General features: G+C 47.6%; 1 pseudogene; it reads right to left on the minus strand.

Moving 5' to 3' along the window:
- Positions 1-12565: 12565 nt before the first annotated feature.
- On the minus strand, positions 12566-13225 carry LOC116886662 (annotated as a pseudogene).
- Between the last annotated feature and the right edge of the window lie 7420 nt (positions 13226-20645).

Consider the following 20645-nt stretch of genomic DNA (forward strand, 5'->3'; position numbering starts at 1 on the left):
TTAGCACTGGTTGGGGCAGTGTATCCTGCTTGGCTCCTGTCTGAATCAGTCCATGTGTCTAGGCACGTTTCTAGCTAAGGCCGCCTCTGGGTGAAGGCTCTATGCCTCTCTTTCAGGCATCAGGATATTCCAGAGGGGTTTGTAAGCCTTTTGTCTTATCTCTGTCTCTCTATCACACAGAAGCCGGCGACCAGGGTGTCTGTGGATTCCAGGAGAGGTGGCCCTGTGTCTGAAGAGGAGGTTCTAGGGAGACAGGCGTTGTCTGGTTTTGTTAAATTCCAGCAGAAAGTCACTTTGCCAAAAATGCCAAAAATAAAAAGGACTGTCTAGACACTCACATATTAGAAGCTCTAAGATGAACCGAGACTTTGACCTTGACGTCATTGGTTTTCGCTTCCATGGCAAGATGAAGGGGTAGGTCAATTAGCAGACAGGCTTGTGTACCTGCTGTGCACCAGGCTGTGTTCTTGGCACCCGGAGGCATGTGGTGATGAGACACGCAAGCGCTGGTAACTGTAGGAAGTGGAAAATACAAAGATGAAAGTGATGTAGTGTGGAGTGACCAGGGCCGCGGTAGGGAAGTGATGAGAAATGTCTCTAAGAATCCACACTGGGACAGAGACCCTGCCACCAAGCTCGCTTATCTGCCTGTTCTCCACCTCACTTTCTGTAGCCAGTTAAAGGTCAACTGTGAAAGAAATCAAATGGAACGTTCTAGAAATAGGCAATTTATAATGTTTACATTGTGTACTATTCTGAGAAACATGATAAAATGTCATGCAATGCCACTCTGTCCACCCGGCACATGACCCACGCTTCTGCACAGTGTGTTTATGCTGTATGTATATGCTACCTACCTGCTGGTCCCTTGGCAGATGTTCTGAGGGAGGCCACAGTTCTGCACAGGTCGTTCTGTCTTACTAATGGTTATTATCAGTCTCGTAAATTATTCCTTTTAATCGATAAGGACATATAGGAAAAACACATGTAGGATTTGGTGCTATCTGATGCTTTAGGCTTCCTCTGTGGGTCTTGCGACATATTTCCCATGGGCGAGCCAAGACCACAGTATTTAAAAGATAGAACTCTATGTAGAACAGGCTGGCCTTGAACTCACAGAGATGCACCCTCCTTGCCTTCCAATTGCTGAATTAAAGGCACGCACCGCCACACCTCACACATTTATTTCTTTTGAGACAGGGTCTCATGTAGCCCAGGCTGGCCTCAAACTCACTATGTAGCCAAAGATAACTTCCACTTCTGATCCTCCTACCTCTACTTCCCAAGTTCTGAAACTGCTAACGCAGGTTTCCATAACTAGTCACAGCACACTGGGGGTTGATTAAAGGGCTTTGTGCACACCAAGCAAGCAGTCTACCAACTGAGCTACATCTGAAGCCTGCATGATGTGCCTTCAGTGACCACCCTCAGCTCTCTCGTCCAAGCTGTCTATTCCTGCTCTCTGAAGGAAGTTGAAATAAAGACAGGACTCCTCAGGAGGAGCCAGCGCATGGCTGCTCTTGTCTCTGCAGCGTCAATATCCACAGAAGGCGGCGGGAGGGGTGTGTGTGCACGCGTACGTAATAAGTGCTAGCTGCATGCCTTTGATCCCCCCTTATTCTACAATAACCACACAAAACTCTGGCCACTAGCTTTGGATCCGTTCCTTGTGGTTTGTATCTTTTGTTTGATTTTTCAGTTTAGATAAGGGTTTTTGACAGTCAGAAAGGGTGGATGCATTGCCCAAGGTCACATAACTAATGAATGACAGAGCTGGGATCCATGTCTGTCTTAAGTCTTGCCACATCGGTTGAGGCTGGTGAGACCAGTTCTGCACATCAAAGGGACCTAAGAACACCAAGGTTCCCTGGGTTTTAGCTACTGTGATCTCCTTGGGTGGGGGCAGGGTGGGTGTCTTTTGATTTGCTGAAACTGTGAAGGTCTGTTGAGCATAGTCAGGGTCCAGTGTGTCTTTGTAAGGTTTCCCCGAAAAGGACAACATTTAATGATGCCCATGAATCTAAAGGCGAAAGAGGGAGTGTGGGTCTTGAGATAAATAGACTCGTTATGTAGCAATAAACAAACTAGGGTGCGATCAATTAGTGTGGACTGAGGGCAGAGCTGATGCCATCTGTCTGGGCTCTTTTGACACGAGAAGCCGATGGTGGCTATGAATGTTTCATGGAGGAGCACCCAGGAACCAAGATCCTGGTGACAAAGAAATTATTATTTTTGTTAAGATTTAATTCCATGGCTGGGTGGAGGTGGCACAAGCCTTTAATCCCAGCACTTGGGAGGCAGAGGCAGAGGCAGAGGCAGAGGCAGAGGCAGAGGCAGAGGCAGAGGCAGAGGCAGAGGCAGAGGCAGAGGCAGAGGCAGAGGCAGAGGCAGAGAGGCAGAGGCAGAGGCAGAGGCAAGCAGATCTCTGAGTTAGAGGCCAGCCTGATCTGCACAGCAAGTTCCAGGACAGCCAGGGCTGCACCGAGAGACCCTGTCTCAAGAAACAAAAACAAAACAAAACTACAAAAAAGATTTATTTCCATTACTTTTGACTGTGTGTGTTGTTTGTGTGTGCATATGAGTGCAGTGTCCACAAAGGCCAGAAGTGTTGGGTGCCCTGGGTGTGGAGTTACAGGAGGTTATGTGCTGCCCCAACATGGGTGCTGGGAACTGAACTTGAGTCCTTTATAAGAACAGTGTGCCTCCTAAGTGCTGAGCCATTTCTCCAGCTCCAGAAATTCTAAGAAATAGTGAAATCCTGGCCCTGCTTCTTGGTGACAATTACTCCCTACTAAGGCTTGAGGGAGGGGGACCCATGATTCTAGCAAGACCTGCTGGCCAGTCATTCTAGCGCCCAGAACTGTGTGTGCCACTCAGGGGGTCTCTCATGTGTCACAAACCTTGAGAGCACTCCATAAAGGAGTGGCGTTTGCAAGGCTGGCCTGACCTGGCTGGCCAGGACTGTGTCAGGAAAGGGCTAGAACAGCATTCCCAGTGACTTTTCACAGGAAGAGCCCAGCCCTTAATGTCAAGCAATGGCAGTTTTACTTAGGGTTCCAAAGAGCATGACCCACCTGTGTTCTCCCCCTGGGTGCCCGGAGCTGTCTGGAGAGTGAATTTGCCTACTGCTACCCAGCAGGCTCTTAACTTCCGTCTTCCTCTCCTTAGAGTGTGGTCTTTACTGTGTGAGTGAATGAACTCAGGTTGACTGGCAAATCCTGCACCTCCCACAATGCATTTCAGTAGGAGTTATAAAGTCTGTTATGAAGAAGTGGAAGCGTTCAGATCAGGCCTTCAAGAATTAGGTTCTGGAATTTACTTCCGTAGGAATCAGGACATGAGGTATAAACCCAGGTCCTGTAAGAGCAGTAGACGCCCTTAACTGCTGAGCTATCTGGCCAAATCCCAAACTCTATTCTAAAGCGGACGACTCAGTAGTTTGTAGTCTACGTACAGAATAGCCATCTAATTCCAGACACCCATTGCTCCAAAAAGAACTGTACACATCAATAATCACCCCCACATCCCTACCCCTGTGTTAGAGCTGAGTGTAAAATGTCCCACCCCAGGTATCTGAACACTGGACCTCCAGTTGGTGGCACTGTTTTGGGTATGGAGCCTAAGTGGATGACCAGGATTATAAATGTGGGTCTTGAGGGTTATAGGTCAATCCAATTTAGGCCCAGTGTCTTGCTTCCCAACTGCTATGGTAGTCACCCACCTCAAGCTTTCACTGCTGGGATTTGCTCCTGCTCCCACGGAGCCTTTGCCACCGTGATGTCCTGGATCCTCTTTGAACTGTGAGCCAGCGTATGTCTTTACCCTTTGCTTCTCCTAGGCATTGTGTCACAGTGAGGACAAAACACCCTGACAAACACTGACTCAAGGGGAGAGACTCTGAGGATGGACCCACCTCTGGGCCTCAAAGTGATTGGACACACCCACTGTCCATCATCAATAAAGGCCTGAACTGGAGCTTTTGGGTTTGGTCCAAGTACTGGGTTGTGAATCCCAGAAGTATCGGAGACCACCAGGCCAGGTTTTTATGGAGGTGTGTGTGTGTGTGTGTGTGTGTGTGTGTGTTGCCTGTGTGGTGTTCAAGCACACTCATGCACAGAAGCAAGAAGATACTCTGTGTCCTCCTTTATTATCCTCTCTCTGTTTCTCTGTGCCAGGGTCTCTCCCTAAGCTCCTAGGCTGGCAGCCTAGAAGCCCAGCAATCCACTCTCCACCTGTATCAGTACCAGAGCCATTGGCACATGCAGGACCACATCTGGCTTTTATACCAGTGCTGGGTCTGAACTCTGGTTTTCATGCTTGCACTGTAAGCACTCTTAGCTGCTAAATCTTCTCTCCAGTTCTCTCCAGCCCTATTTAGAGATGAGTTGAATACACATTCGTCGAGCACTATCTTTGGGAAGGAAATCGGATTCAAATGCAAGGTTCGCGGTGACGGCTCTAAAGAATCGCACAGTCAAGCTTGTCTACAGATGGCGGAAGGCATAAGACACAAGCTTTCAAAGCAGTTTTTAAGCCACAATCCATAAACGCTCAGAAAAGAACCCAGAAATCACCTCAAATTTCTCCTGATGGTTGACATCAAGTGAACGTTATTCTGGACCAGTTTCCGGGGTAACGGAGTATTTTCTCGACCACCGGTTCCTGTAAGCACTGGCTATGTGTGCTCACTGAGCTTAAAATGTGCCCACTGCAACTGAGGCTCTGGGTCATTTATGTCCTTTAAATTAACTTTACATAGTCATGCTCAGTGAGTGCTGCTGGAAAGAACAAGGCCCCAGCAATTCTCCTGTGTATTGTAGAGGGACATGAGGTAGGAACACATGCCATTGTGACCATGCCTCCTCCAACCTGATAGGTGTGCTTACTAATTAACCCACTTATAGAAATTATCCTAATTATCCTAAGGGCTCAGCAGTTAAGAGCACCGTCTGCCCTTCCAAAGGACGTGGGTTCGATTCCCAGCAGCCACATAGTGACTCACAACTGTCTATAACTCTTGTTACGGACAGTCTAGGTGCCCTCTCAGACACACATGGAACTTAACACCCACACCTGTAAAATAAACAAATTTAAAACAAAAAGGAAGAAAAGAGGTTATCCTCGTGGAGGGTGAGGCAAAAGGAGGGGTTGGAAGCCAGCATGGGTGAATTTGCCCAGAGTCTGGCTCTGAGAATGTTATCACATACAATTCTTTCCCAACATGGGATATGTTCACAATTGTATGAAGAGCTAGGTCGATTACAAAGCAGGACGATATCATTAAAGTGACAGGGGTGGGGCTGGAGAGATGGCTCAGTGTTTAAAGTCTCCCAGAGGACCAGCGCTCAGTAATGTCAGATGGCTCAAAACTCCAGGAGATCTGTCCTCTTCTGGTTTACACACACACACATACACACACGTTAAAAAAAAAAAAACCCTACCTAAGAAAAAGAAAGAACCAGGCATGGTGGAACAGGTCTTTAATCCCACACTCAGGAAGCAGAGGCAAATGGATCTCTATGAGTTCCAGGGCAGCCTGGTCTACATATCAAGTTCCAAGCCAGCCAAGGCTGTGGGGCTGGCCTGGAGCTGAGGAGGGGTTGAAGCATGTCCCAAACCCCAGAACTTCTCATCCTGAAAGGGGCAGGAGTTTGGCTGCTCTCCCCCTCTGGCACCAACAAACCCCAGCAGATAGATTTCCCCTGGCACTGACATACCCTGGTGCATGTAGCAACTGATAAGTCCATGCATCTCCAGGGTTACAAGGGCTGGTTGCTATTTATCTGACCCACAGGCCTGAAACATCCCAGGCTGGACTTCCCTTCTATACGACCTTATAAGGTTCCTTCCCCAGGCCCCTGCTGCTCTCAAGTATGTAAACGGCATCATCAAAGTTCTTGCCCAAGCCAATAACATCACCACCTGGGCCCACCCAGCCATTTCCCCTAGGTTATATTTATTCTCTGCCCCCTCCCAATAAATGAGCTGATCTCTGACACAGTCTCCTGCTTTCTTTCCCATCATAATCACTGCGGCTCAGGACCCCCTTCATCCCCGGCCATGCCTGGGCCTGTTTGCCCTCTGGGATCGATCTAGTATGCAGGAGTCTGACTTTTCCAGGACAACGTGGGACTCAAGCCCGCATCTGGCAACCAGTGTGGGTCTCTAAGGGATCCCCGTGATGCTTAGGGGGAGGGTGAGTACTCCTCCGGAGGGACATTAGCCTTCTTGAGCTTGTTTTCCCATCCGGAGGGCTAGCAGACTCTTCTTCTTTCTTTACTTTTGGCTACACTGTCTGGAGGGACTGGGCACAGTCAAGGAGCAACTGATGCCTTCTGGATAAAGCTACTCCTTGTCATTGGTAGAAGGTCCTCAGCCCTCTGCCCAGACCCCAACAGTCTGTTTAGGTCTCGGCAATGACCTATCTTTTTCTCTCCTGGGGCAGGGGACAGGGGTGGGGAGCATGTAACTGAAATTTACCAACCTGCTTGCAGGCTTGCATCTAGGACTTTGGAGAAATGTCCCATTTTGCCAAAAGGCCCCAGAATGTTCTGCTCTTGCCTTTTCTGTACCTTCTCTACCATGGGAAATACCTCAATATGTCACATCAACAAAAGTCTCAAATTAGAGGGCTGTGGCCCTGCTCAAGATACATGGCATGTAGTTTACCCAATGGAAGCCCCCTCTTTTAGAGAGAGGTCCCCTAAAGGCCCCCTGGGTGATCTTTATGACCCCAACACATGGCCCTGGGTTGCTTATCCCATCTACCACCAAGGAACCTAGGAAGAGAAGCCCCTTCCCTCTATCCTCTGTCTATCTTGCTGCCATCTATTAATGTATGGGCCCCTGGGGACCCACAGAGTATGCTTTGCTCCACATCAGACAAGTCTGATGATGATCCCACCGTGGACCACCCTTTAGCAGCTCTTGCAGCCCTTAACAAGGTGACTGAGGACATACACAAGACTATTGTCCCCTCAGTCTCTGCAACATGTTCTAACCCTGTTCAAACCACTGTGTACTTCCCCTTACCCTCCCTTGACCCCTAGGAAGATGCCACATAAATTTACGGCTCCCTCCACCCCTTCTTCTATCACCCAACAACTCTGCAAGAAATCCAGAGTTCCAGGAGTTTCCAGTCAGTGTGTACCCTACTGGAGCTAGGCCCCTATATCAGCACCCCATCAGGCTGGAGACCTGAAGGAGGTCAGGCAGGCAGTCAAGGAGATGGAATTCATAACCCATGGACTAAATCTCGACTCCTAAGTTGAATTGCCATCTTAAACACTCCCAAGGATTGGGAGGATACTCCTCTTTGCTGTTCCTCTTTGGCCCACTCTTTCTACAGTAGGAAGCTCTATATAGAGATGAATGCCTTTAACAGGTCAGGTGAAATCATGACCAACAAAAGACATCAGGGCTATGATGAACATTTTGACCAGGGAGCCTTCTCTACTGGGGTCAACAGGCTGCATTTCCCACAGGATTTGACCAGGTGCGCCTGGGATAGGATCACACCCCCACCTCTGGCCTCTAGGACAATACCACCTCCCTGATCTTCCTTCACCAAAGACCAGAAGAGACCCTTTCTGATTTCACTCTTAGGACAAAAACAAGCTTGGAAAGAAAAATCCCCATCCAGCTGTCTAGGGACATCCTTCTTAAAAAATATATCATTTGGGAGGGTATGACTTCTGAATACAGGCTTGCCCGCCAAAGTCTCAAACATGAACATTATGATAGGTGGATTATGCTCCCCACACCCAAGAAATGAATGCCCTAAAGTCATCCCCTCATCGTGGATACTGCTACCCCAGGACACTCTGCCCCTGATGCTGTAAGGGCTTCCACTGGAGAAAAGATTGTTGCTCCTGCTATGACAAAGATGGCAAACTGCTGGAGCCTTTAAACATAAAAACCAAGCAGCTCTCAGTCCTGACAGTAAGAAGGAGGAACACCCCAATAAGAGCTCGATGTGTTTCTGACATTTCAGAAAGATCTCACCCAAAAATCATCAACATAGGTGGCAAACCATGCAAATGCCTTATTGATACAGGAGCAGACAAGAGTATTTTGAGGCATCAAGGGGTCTCAAAAGACTGGGAGCTAATCTCCAGGCCTCAACTATTGTTTGTAGGATGTTGCTCTCATACCTTTACCACCAGACAAGCCTACAAATAGGAAGAACCTGAAGTGTCTACTGTGCTGATATGTCCTTGCATGATATGTCCTCTCATAGCCAAGATTTCCACCGACATTCCAGGGAGAGATATTTTGGAAGCCTGGAAGTTGTACTTGCTAGACAGACAGAAGGAGACCACATTAAAATAGCTGGAAGGGCCTGTAGAGATCACAGAACTCAGAAAACTAGATAACCTCCTCCAGGTTATCCCTAATTCCAAGGGCCAGTGTTAAATTTGTTAGCCCCTGCCTTGACCGGCCTTCTGATGATCCCATTTGGATTGAACAATGGCCTTTGTCAAGGGAGAACCTGAAGCTTCACAGAACTATTAAAAGAACAACTCCAATTCCACCATATCTGCCCCCCGACACCCACAGTCCATGGAATACTCCATGTTTTCCATGAGGAAGAGTTCCAGGAATGGAAGCTACTTGAAGATTTAAGGGCAATTAATAAACTCCATGCAGGTTTGGGAACCCCGCAGAGGGGGCTACCCCTCGCTTCAGCCATTCCCACCAACGTCCCTCTCCTAGCAATAGATATTGAAATTCCTTTTCTGTTCCTCTCCATCCTCAGGAACAACTCTGGGATGGCCTCACATTATGGATGGACAGTCCCTCTGCAGGAGATGGCAAACAGTTTGCCAGGAGGGTGTTACATGCATTAAGGCCCTACTTAGACAAAGGCCCCCACATTTACTATTACAAGGCTGACATCCTGGTATGGGGAGACTTCTCCCCATTCCCCTCCTAACTTAAAGATCAATTGATACTTTATCCTCCCTAGTGTTTAAGATAGCCTCCCCTCAAACACAGCATATTTTACCCATTACATTCCCAGGAACAGAAATCTCTCTTACCGCAACATGCCTCCTTAAACTTACCCTTTCCTTCCATTTAGCCTTGACTCTTGGCTCCTGTCAGAGCTTCTTAGTGAACCTTAATTGGCCCTGACCTTGGCTCTCACCCATTCTAGCCACCCTGCAGTCCCTCTTTGACCTAAAAGGAGTCAAAACCCATCCTCTCCATGAACTATCTCCACTGAGGTAGCTTTAGAAACCAACAATACAGTCCTAAAAGCCATGACACTTGCTAGATATAACCCAGCAATGCCCAAGCAACTTCTTGTTTTCATCTCCTCCCTACCCTCCCTATCCTACCCTTGAGGGAGCCCTACATCAGCCCTGAGGAGTATTAGAATGGTTCCATACCCTGTGGAGAGTACCCCCAGGATCCTGACTGAGGTTGATGCACTTGCCACCATGATCAAAAAATGTCAGGGATACAGCCGTACAGACCTTGATGTTGGGGCCCATTGTGTAAAGCCGTGTCTCTGTATATTCAATTATTAATTCTTTATGGGAGAAAGCTAAATACTGGCAGGATCTTGGTATTGCTGTTTCTATGACCTGTCACCAGGTTTTCTATTTTGTAAATATTCATTCCCCCTCACTTGGCTAAAGGCAATTCGGAATGTATCAGAGACCGTCTCATCTGATTGGCTGTAATAAAGATCTGACGGCCAATAGCTGGGCAGGAAGTAGGGGCAGAACTTCTGGGCAGAGAGAAGGACTCTGGGATTAGAAATTAGAAGCGGTGGATTCAGCCAGCAGACACAGAGGTGAATGGGCAGACCAGAGGGGAGCAGAGAGGTAGGCCTGGCCATGTGGCCCAGAATTAGTCAGCTTAGAGGAGTCTGGAGAATGCCTAGCAAAAGGCCTAGCTTTAAAATATTAATAAGCCTTCGTGTTATCACTTATATCACTGGGGTGTCTGTCTGAGTTGGTCCCACTATACATTGGGCAAAGAACAGGATATCCTTGTAACCCCCTCCCCTCTCTCCATCAGCCTGATGGGGGTCCTGGAACAGATTGACAATCATTACCCTAATGAAAAATGGACCTCTGTTTTGCCTCTACTACAATGCCTGCCTCCTTGGCTCTTTGCTACAGACCCTATCGACAGAACTCCCTTGATATATACCCATGGGGGCAAGAGATGGGCTTTTGTGGTCATCTACTACTGCCACAATGAACCCCCGACTATCTACTCCACCATTTCCCTCACTACAGAGAGATGTACACATTTGCCTAGCCCTAGAAGAAGTTAGGAATCCTTTAACTTGTTTTCAGACAGTGTTTATGCCATTACTTTGCTCCCATGCCTGGCCTACTCTTTCATTAAATTAGATAAAAATCCACTTTCCCCCTTGCTCATCCACGCCAATACAGGAAAGAATAGCTCCCCTCTATCTCCAATATATCAGATCAGGTCCCACAGCCCCTTGCCAGGCCCAATATTGGGAGAATGCCTTCACTGACCAGATCGTCAGGAGCATCCATGACCTCTCCTGAGGAAGCAAACAAATTCCACTCACTTACCCATACCAATATAAAAAGGCCTCGTGTTAGCCCCCATGTTCCTCCTGCTCAACATCAGGGCTACTGAAAACATGCTCCTCTGTGCAACTCTTTTTTTTTTTTTTTTTTTTTTTTTGAGCTGGGGACCAACCAGGGGCCTTGCGCTTGCTGGGCAAGCCTCTACCACTGAGCTAAATCCCAACCTGTGCAACTCTTATTAACGCCCTAGCCCTGCAAACCAAATAAGACAACTAACAGTTTCCTAATTTAAAACTACAATAATTGTCCAGGTAATAAAAATAAGGACATTCTGACCAGTTTTCACAGCTAAGAGGAATCCAAGGAGAGCAAAGCGATTCGATGTCCATGAGGCACCTGGATGATGATGGATTGATTCTAGAACACAAGGGAGGTGAGGAAGTTGGGAAATCCGGATGAATGATAATACTACATCAACTTTGGTACACAACTCTTAGCAAATGTATCAGTATAAGACGGGAATGTCATCATTTGGCTTGGGACATCTAGTATGTATGTAATTCTTCTGTAAATCTAAAATGTTCTGCATAAGAAACCTATTAAAAATCGTAATTTATGGAACCAGTGGTTAAGAGTGCTTGCTGCTCTCATGAGTTTGGGTCCAACACCATATCAGATGGTCCATAATTGACTGTAACTCCAGTTCTAGGGGATATGATGCCTTCTTCTGGTCTGATTGTCCCCTGCACTCACATGCACATACCCCCACACACATACACATAGAAATAATAAACAAATGAATTTTTAAAACAGATTTTTTATTTATTATATATAAGTACTCTGTAGCTGTACAAGACACCAGAAGACGGCATCAGATCTCATTACAGATGGTTGTGAGCCACCATGTGGTTGCTGGGAATTGAACTCAGGACCTCTGGAACAGCAGTCAGTGCTCTTAACCACTGGTCCATCTCTTCAGCCCAAATAAATGATTCTCAAATAGCCTAATAACTTAAGGCTGCCAAGAGGCCTCTGTGGTAAACGCTCTTGCCATACATGCTTGACAACCTGAGTTTGAGCCCCAGAACACAGAGTGGCAGGAGAGAAGTGACCCCTGAGAATTGTCCTGTAACCTGTGTGTGTGTGTGTGTGTGTGTGTGTGTGTGTGTGTGTGAATGTTCAAGTGCATTCCTGCACACACAGAGAGCAGGCACGCACGCGCATACACTCACACTCACACACACACACACGCACACACAGAGAGAGAGAGAGAGAGAGAGAGAGAGAGAGAGAGAGAGAGAGAGAGAGAGAGGCCTATCCATGCCCTGATCCATCCTCCTCTGTTATTGCTAAGCTGAGGCTCAGTCTAAGCTTCTCTGAGGATAAATACACAGATGCTTGTAGAAACCACATGAGAACTCTTACAGATCGACCACCAAGCACTTACATATCTTGACTTTAAATTGATTAGAATAGCAGCATTTACAACCAGCCAGAGGGAACACTCAGCACTCTGTTTTGAGTCTCCCCACCTCGCACATTTCATAGTGCACACACAGGGGAGGCCCCAGTATCACCCCCACTTATGGAGGAAAAAGAACAGCTCACCAAGAACCAACAGCCAACACCAAGGAACCACAGGCAGGGATGCCAGGGTCCAAGCCCAGGAAACAAATTCATGTTTTCATACCCCCAGCTCTGACATCCCTTGAGGAGAAGATTTTAATAATAATAATTATGGCTATAATTATTATTACTCTTTTGAGACAGTCTCTCTGTGAAACTCAAACTGGCCTTGAACTCATAATCCTCCTGCCTTAGCCTTTAAGTGCTGGAGATTACTGATGACACCAGGCCAAGCTACTTTTTTTGGTTCAATTATTTTCAGTACTAGAAATTGAACATAGCGCCTCACACAAATGCTGTACCTCTGGGTTGTCTTCTTAGCCCTTCTTGTTCTTGTTCTTTTCTTTTCTTGTTCTTTCCCTTTCTTTCTTTCTTTCTTTTTTTTTTTTTTTTGCAGCACTGAGGTTTATTGGAGCATCCTAATACACACGCTGGGGCTCCCCCATTGTTCTCTTGATGTACAAAGCCGGGATGTTCTGCCAGTTTTTCTTGAGCAAGGACACCAAGAAATTGACAGCCAGGTGGATGTTGTAAACCAGCTCGTCATCGGTCATCTTTACGTGGTCGACAGCAACAGCCAGACACAGCACCTTCTTCATCTGGAGCTTGATTGTGGATTTCACCTCACCCACTTTGGCCACCATGTTTTCATTGTGTGTCAGCAGGGAGGGGAACTTGCCAGCCTTGTTTAGGCCGGGGGCCCAGGATACCTGGAATCTGCTTGATCAGAGACCCAGAGGCCAAAAAGGCATCGTACTTCTTGGCCAGTTTTTTGACAAACTTCTTGTTCTTATTAAGCTTCTTGAGCGCTTTGATGTCCATGTGGGGGATATCCACAGCCTTGGCTTCGTCACAGTGCTGCTGGTCCCCCAGGATGCACACTGAGAACTTGGGGCGATGGGTTGAATTAAGCCTGACTGTGGGTGCCCGAGAAGCATTTGTCCTTCTGACGGTCGGTCGTAGTTCTTCAGGCTGATCTGCAGCTCCACCATCTCCAGAAACTTGAGGCACTTACACTGGTTCCCGTGCAGGACTTCCCGCACCTCATAGAGGATGTCACGTGAGACTTTGCTGCTCATGACTGCTCCTGCCGAGGGAAACCGGAAAAAAGCCCGCCTTTCTTTTTTCTTTCTTTCTTTCTTTCTTTCTTTCTTTCTTTCTTTCTTTCTTTCTTTTCTTTCTTTCTTTCTTCTTCCTTCCTTCCTTCCTCTCTCTCTCTCTCTCTCTCTCTCTCTCTCTCTCTCTCTCTCTCTCTCTCTCTCTCTCTCTCCCCCTCCGTCCCCCCCTCCCTTCCTTCCTTTCTTTCTGTAACCTCTCATTTTAGAATAGAGTTTTACTCAGTTATCCTGTCAGGCCTGATGAATGATGACCTGCTAGTAGCTGGCATTACAGGCCTGTGTCACCAGGCCTGACTAAAGTTATTAATTTAAAAAAAGAACCAAAAAAAATTTTTTTTAAAGTTTTTTCTTCTTCTTCTTCTTCTTCTTCTTCTTCTTCTTCTTCTTCTTCTTCTTCTTCTTCTTCTTCTTCTTCTTCTTCTTCTTCTTCTTTTCTCTCTCTCTCTCTTTCTCTCTGTGTGTGTCTGTGTCTGTGTTTATATGTGTGTATTTGGGAAAGGAATGTGTTCAACTCCTAGCCAGTGGGAGTAGGATGGAGAAGTACTATGCATGCCAGTCTAGAGCAGGTACTATACATAATATATAATATATTACAATATATAATATAACTTCTGGGGGTTCCAGAAGTAGAGGGGGCCTGCTGTAGTTCGAGGCATATAGGACCTTCTTCCCCACCCTACAAGGTCCTCCCAGGTCCCCAGTGATGGGAGAGCCTGAGCCTGCCCTTCCACTGCTCTGTCTGCACTCTGATTAGGCCCTTATCTTTCTGGCTGTGCCTTGCTTGGCTGCCTGTCACGTTCAATTGCAATGCAGGGCCTTCATCCTGCCATGGGCTGAGTGTCACTGAGTGTGAGGTCCTCAGACTCCGGATCTGCTCTTGATGGTCCTGGGTTCCTATACTCCAGAGCAGTGTTTCTGGAACACAGCAGGTTCCCATTGTGTGTCTGGATCAAATTAAGGAGAAGCTAACTCCCCGTCCCTTGATGTTGGATTTCAAGGCATCGAGAGACGCCCACACATCTCCCCTTTCCGAAATAACTTGTCTCTCTCTCCAGACTCTCTTTTGCCCCAAATTCTATGATTAAGGCCTCATTTTTTTGGCTTAGGCCAAATAGAGACTTTGTACATGATTTTTTAAAAAACAACATTCTTAGTTCTAGCTGGAAACAGAAGGTACATTGAAAATGGTTTATCTGAGGTGTGGCTGGGGAGTCAAAGCACCCTGGGTCTTGCAAAAACAGGAAGTTGTTAGCTCCCTAGGGCTGAAGGGCCGAAGGGAGCCCAGAGTGCTGAGCCCTAAGGAGCTGCCCTCACAGCTCTGCCTTCACAGAGACTGAAGCAGGTGTCTTCATGTTGCCCTCTTGAAGCAGCAACTGTGTCCCCCAACACTCCCCTCACCCCCCCCCCCGACACACAGAGGCTGCATTTCCCAGAAGCCAGAGGGTAAGGGCTCTTCTGAGACGTTCAGGCTCAACTTCCCAGGGCCAAAGGACAGCGGAAAATGCATCCTGACTGGTTTTAACAGGATGAAGGATACTGACCAAGGTGGATTACGATAGCTCAATTGAGAGTGTGCCTGCCAGCCTGCCCCAGGACTCAATTCCCAGCACCACATGAACTGGGCATGGCGGGGGCACAGCTAGAATCTCAACTCACAGAAGGTGGAGAAGGGAGATGAGAAGTTCAAGGTCATCTTTTCTTACATAAAAACCCTGTCTCAAAAGAAACAAGTTAAAACAATAAATAAAATAAAAGGGGGCCTGCGGATGTACTTCAGTGGTAGAGGGCTTGCCAGGTACACACAAAGCTGAGGTTCAATCCCTGTCACTGGGGCAGGAGTGGGAGGGAAAAGATGAGAGAGAAAGGAGATTTAAGGTGACTTGGAGCTTGGTCCTGTGTAAGAGGCTACACTATGGATGGCAGTCGGGAAGCCTGGGGAAGCCCAACTGTGGGGCAAATGCTGGGCCGTCCATCACCCAAGCGTGACTAGCTGGTCAGGACCGGGGAGGTCTCAGTCAGAGCTGCACTCCTGAGTTCTGGGTCGTACCTTGACCATGGGTGTTTCTTTCCCATGCCTCTGATGTAGAGCCAGTGTTTCTGCTCCGTGGCAAATGCAGGGATTGTGTGAATTACCTCTGAAGCCGGGTCTGGGAAAGAGAAGGGAAATGGGAGGAGGAGCTGCCTAAGGTTAGGGGAGCACTGACAGGAGGAGCAGGGGGCAGAGGACTGAGGTCTCCCTTGGGGCTGGCAAGGGTCATGGATCATCTAGGGTCTCATGCTTAAAGTGAGGTCAAGGGGACAGTAGTATCAGATTACCAGAAAGTTCATTCGAAGCAAGGAATCTGGGTCCCCACCACTGACTTACTCAGGATTTACATTTCACAAGGTGCCTAAATCATTGTTATGATTGCTTTAAAAACAGTGCATGCGTAAGTATGTATTTGTGTGTGTGTTTGGGTGCATGTAGAGGCCAGGGATTGATTGATGTTGGATCTATTGATCGATTCTCTCTCTCTCTCTCTCTCTCTCTCTCTCTCTCTCTCTCTCTCTCTCTCTCTCTCTCTCTCCCTCCCTCCCTCTGGTTTTTGAGACAGAATTTCTCTGTAAAACAGCCTGGCTGTCCCAGAGCTGGCTTTAGAGGTGGTGTTGGCTTTGAACTCACAGAGAATGTCCTGCCTCTGCCTCCCAAGTTCTGGGATTAAAGGTGGGTACCGCCATTCGGGGCCTCTGTAGTGTTTCTAAAAAATGTGAATGAGTGTTTTGCCTGCATATGTCTGTGTTTCTTGTGCGTGTGTTTAATGCCGTCACAGGGGCCAGAAGTGGATGCCATATGCCTTGGAACTGGAGTTATAGAAGTTGTAAGCCACTATGTGGGTGGTAGGAAACAAACCCAGGTCCTCTAGAAGAGCAGCCATTACTCTTACCTGTTGTCATCTTTCTTTTTTTTTTTTTTCCCCCCGGAGCTGGGGACCGAACCCAGTGCCTTGAGCTTGCTAGGCAAGCGCTCTACCACTGAGCCAAATCCCCAACCCCCTGTTGTCATCTTTCAACCCCACCTCTGTTGCTTTTTGTTCTGTTTTGTTTTGTTTGAACCTGGAGCTCACCTATTTGACTGAACTAGCCAGCCAGTGAGCATCACGGATATTCCTGTTTCTATCCTGCCCCCCCCGTCCTGCCCCGCCCCTGCCCTGCCCCACCCCGCCCCTGCCCTGCCTCGAGCTACAGACATCCCCATCATACTTGGCTTTTTTTTTTTTTTTTTTTTTTTTTGGTTGGAGCTGAGACATACTTGGCTTTTAACTTGCTTCCTAGGGTTTCAAACTTGAGTCCTCATGCATGCAAGGCAAACTCTTTACCAACTGAGCCACCTCTCTGACCCGTGCTAGGAACTTTAGAGTCTGGGAAGGTCCACTCTAGTTCTCATTTCCCTTTAGTAAGCCGAGTTTGGCCTCTGGGTGCCAGCTTCCTGCTTGCTTGCGTGTTTTAGACAGGTTCTCATGTAACCCAAGGTGGTTTCAAACTCCAGGTGTAGCCAAAGGTGCCCTTGTGTATCTCATCCTCCTGCCTCCATTTCCGAGTTCTGGGTCTACAGGTGCTACCATACCTGGCTCCATGCCAACTTTTTTTCTTTCAAAAAGTCATTCAACAGACATGGAGTCATTCCCTAGCACTGGGCATGAGGAAATTATTAACATAAAAAAATGTAGCTTAGAGATAAAGGGCTTGCTTAGCATGCCTGAGTCCCTGGGTTCGATTCCCAGCACTGCAAGGGGAACAAGGAATATTAAATAGCAAAGAATCAACTACCAAACTTCAAGCCAAAAGAAGAAATGCTGAACTTGAGACTGTTGTGCATGAGTGTAGAGTGTGATTTTTACAAGGGGCTAGAGAGATGGCTCGGGGGTTAAGAACACTGGCTGCTTTAGCAAAGGACGTGGGCTTCAGTTCCTAGCAACCACAGGGAGGCTCACAACTTCCTTTAAGTCCAGTTCCAGGGGCTCTGATGTCCTCCTCTGGTCTCTACCATGGCTCCTGCCAAGGTGCACATAAATTTATGCAGGTGGACACATCACACACACACACACACACACACACACACACACACACACACACACACACACACACACACACACACGCACAAATGACAGAAAAAAATCTTTAAGGAAAAAAAAAGTTTGGATCTGGAACATTCCCCAAAGGCCATCAGTGGAAAGCATGGTCCTTTAAGACTTTAAGTCTTAGGTCACCAGCACTTGTTCTTGAGAGGAGTTGTAGGAATCTGGGTTCTTCCTCTGTGCCTCCTGGCCACCAAGATGTGAGCTGTTTGGTTTAACAGTTTCCTGCTATGACTGCTGCCTTGAAACAGAGAGGCAGGGTCATCTGATGATTGATTAGACTCCTCCAATGCTGTAAGCCAAAATTAACTTACCTAAAATACTACGACTACTACTGCTACTACATAATAATAATAACAACAACAATAATAATAATAACAATAACAACAATCATAAAGGGTTATCTCAGACATTTTGTTGCTGTAACAGAAAGCTATCTGTGCCTCAGTTTCTCTATCTGCCAGTGAGGATTACAATTGTACTGTGGGCATGGGGTTACTATAGGGACTATGACACCTAGGCCAGCACTTGATAAACAAGATGAAGGGAGCTGCCGAAAACTCACTTTAAACCTGGAATTCACAGGCCTATCTCAGGTAAGCGGGGGAGGGGTATGGAGGGGACGAGAATGTCATCTGTGAATGGTGACCAGCTGCAGGCTGATCACACCCCATGTGCACAAGAGCTGGAGGAGGAATCTCCAGCCCCAGGAGGAGGCCATCTGGGCTGTGGGCCATCACAGTCAGTAAGCACTTTCGTGAGAACTAGAAAGATCTTTGTGGCGGCTGCTCTCCCCAGGCGCTCTGTGATTGATGCTCTTGCTGGGATCTCCCTGACCTCCCGCTCTTTGAAGCCCTGGGCTGAGTGCCCTCTCTACTTCCTCTCACTGCTAATTGGAAGTCAGTGGGTTGGCTCTAGCCGGCAGATGGTGATACCCAGGCTGGACCGGCGTTGGAACTATTCTGTAGAGTTCAGAGTTAGTGAGTTCTGAAAGCCAGAGGCCCCATGTATTTAACTTTGGGCATTTCTTGGGCCTTGATCTGCTTCCGCTCCTGGGTCTGCTTCTGAAATCTGTAGGGCTGCCATCTGCCCACCTAGCTCCAGTGGCCCGATGCCTGAGCTGAGCAGCATTGCGTATATATGTTCATGTGTGTGAGCGTGTGTGTGTGTGTGTGTGTGTGTGTGTGTGTGTGTGTGTGTGTGTGTGTGTGTGTGTGTGTGTTGGGGTGGTTTCTTACCCTGGGCCAGTACGGATTAAGTTACATTGGGCCTCTGACTCACAGATGTTCTTGGAAGTGTGGGCGATTTTATCTTTGATCTGGGGGTCAGAAAAGATCTCTGTCTTGTGGCCCAAGGCCCAACTCAGCAGAAGGAACTCAATTTCCAAGATGGCAATGTCACGTCTCAGCCACTGAAATGATCCCAAGTCCAAGGCAAGGACAGCAAGTTGACACAGAGCTTTTAGGGTCTTACTCTGGGTGCTACCAGGGATGGATACAAGGACAAGGATGACCACATGACATTTGCATGTGCTGGGGTCCCTAACCATTTGCTGGCAGATGTTATCACTCAGACACTTGTCACCTCAGCATCGAAACTCAGGCCACTTGGTCACACAGGACACTGGCAGCCAACTGACCTCTACAGCTGTTTTCACCTGCTGTGAAGGAGGAGACACTGCTGGCCCTCCTCCACACAGGATGGTTAGAAGGCTCTTGTTTTGATGCAATTTCAAGTTTACACAAAAACTACAAATATAAGGAACTCCCATCCGCCTTCCACTAAGGTCATTGACATTTTGTTGCTTTTGAGCTCTCTCTCTCTCTCTCTCTCTCTCTCTCTCTCTCTCTCTCTCCTCTTCCTCCTCCTCCTCCCCTTCTCTCTTCCCACATGGGCTTACACATTAGTAAACTCACAAGTACATATACAGTTGTCCCTCAGTGTCCATGGTGGGTGGGTTGATTCCACGATCCCTTGAGGATGCCAAAATCCATGATGCCCAAGCCCGCTCTATAGAATGTTTAGGATCTGCACATACTGACGCATATCCTCACATAGACTCTATTCAAGTCATCAGTCGGTGGCTCAGTGCACATGCGTGGAGCTGTACGTTGGTTTCTTTTTACTTTGTTATTAGCGGTGGATGCATGAGTGCCGGTGTGCACTGGTGTGCCATGGCGTGCATGCGGAGGACAGCAGACAACCTTCTGCGGTGGGGATCTGTGGATTAAAGCGGGCCATCGTGTTTGGGTGGCAAGCGCGTCTACCTGCCGAGCCACCTCGCCGCCTCTGTTCTTCACTTCATGAGACAGCGTCTCCCTATGTACCTATGCTGACCTCAAATCCATGATCTTTCTGACTCAGCCTCCCAGGTGCTGGAATCACAGGCTTGTATCACCACGCCCAGCATCATGGTTTTGTTTTGTGTGTAGGTGCACGTGTGAGAGTATGTGTGTACATGTGGGGCCAGAGGTGTCATTCCTCTCAGGAGCATCTACCTTGCTTTTGGGGCAGCAGTTTTTGTTTTGTTGTTGTTTTTGTTTTTGTTTTCCCCCTTGCTGGTCTGCTCTTGTTGATTGAGTGAAGCTGACTCTACCTTCCCAGTGCTGTAATTATAAACAAGTGCTACCTTGTGGGCGGTGGCAGTGGTGGCTTCCAATACTTGGGAGGCTGAGGCAGGTGGATCTCTGAGTTTAAGGCCAACCTGGTCTACAGAGTGAGTTTCCAGGATAGCCAGGGCTACACAGAGAAACCCTGTCTTGAAAAGACAAAAACAAACAAACAAATGTGTACCATCATGCCCAGGTTTTTACATGTATTCTGTGGCTTAAACTCAGGTCTTCATGAATATATGGAAAACACGTTACAAACTAAGCCACCTCCTATAGTCCTACATTGGTCATACATGTATGTGTGTTAGTTATGTACAAGTAATGCAAGTGTGTAGGCACATGTGTGTACATGTGCACATGTGTACACACATGCACCTATGTGCAGGTGGAGCCCTGAGGTTACTATACAGTTCTTTTTTTTTTTTTTTTTTTTTTTTTTCCGGAGCTGGGGACCGAACTCAGGGCCTTGCGCTTCCTAGGTAAGCACTCTACCACTGAGCTAAATCCCCAGCCCCGCTGACTGGTTTTTAAGTCAACTCAACACAAGCTATAGTCATCTGAAAGGAGGGGACCCTCAGTTGAGACAATGCCTCCATAGGAACAGGCTGTGGGCAAGCCTGTAGAGCCTTTTCTTAACTAGTGATTGATGGCGGA

The sequence above is a fragment of the Rattus rattus genome, chromosome 17, assembly GCF_011064425.1.
Source record: "Rattus rattus isolate New Zealand chromosome 17, Rrattus_CSIRO_v1, whole genome shotgun sequence".
Classification (NCBI taxonomy): domain Eukaryota; kingdom Metazoa; phylum Chordata; class Mammalia; order Rodentia; family Muridae; genus Rattus; species Rattus rattus.